Here is a 698-nt window from a genome sequence, read left to right on the forward strand (position 1 = left end):
TTGTGGGGAAGGCTGAGAGAGGGATTTAATCATCAAAAGAGAGTCTTAGAATCTCAGTGAAGGCTTACCTTGAAACAGGTAGAGGCCCAGGAACAATTTTTTTTGCTCCTCTTGCTGTGCTTCTACAAAAGTACCTAAATTCCGTGTGGACCTCACTAGTGTGTACATGAGGCTTCCAGCTGTGAATTGTTAATGCCAGGCCTAACTCGTCTGCTATTGAACTGGCTGCCTCAAATTCCATTAACTGCACTCAAGGACAAAAGGGAGTGGGTACAGAGCAATTTCTAGTGTTCTTTGTCTCTTATAATTTATTTTAAAGGCCATAGCACCTGATATTCCCAGGCAGTCTTCCATCCAAATACTAGACAGGCCCAACCCTGCTTAACATCTGAGATCAGGTGTGTCCAGGGTAGTATGGCCTTAGACACGTGTTCTGTCTTAAGAATGACTCCTGACCAGGCACAGTGGCTCATGCCTGTAATCCTAGCACTTTGGGAGGCCAAGGCAGGCAGATTGCCTGAGGTCAGGAGTTGAAGACTGGTCTGGTTGACAGAGTGAAACCCTGTCTCTACTAAAAGTACAAAAAAATTAGCCAGGTGTGGTGGTGTGTGCCATAATCCCAGCTACTCGGGAGGCTGAGGCAGGGGAATTGCTTGAACCCGGGAGGTGGAGGTCTCAGTGAGCCTCTACACTCCAGC

The 698-nt window shown here is 47.4% G+C and overlaps 1 pseudogene; it reads right to left on the reverse strand.

Moving 5' to 3' along the window:
* Positions 1 to 317: 317 nt before the first annotated feature.
* LOC126936756 (uncharacterized) lies at positions 318 to 426 on the reverse strand (annotated as a pseudogene).
* Positions 427 to 698: the final 272 nt, after the last annotated feature.

The sequence above is a fragment of the Macaca thibetana genome, chromosome 14 (genome assembly GCF_024542745.1).
Source record: "Macaca thibetana thibetana isolate TM-01 chromosome 14, ASM2454274v1, whole genome shotgun sequence".
In the NCBI taxonomy this organism is placed as follows: Eukaryota; Metazoa; Chordata; class Mammalia; order Primates; family Cercopithecidae; genus Macaca; species Macaca thibetana.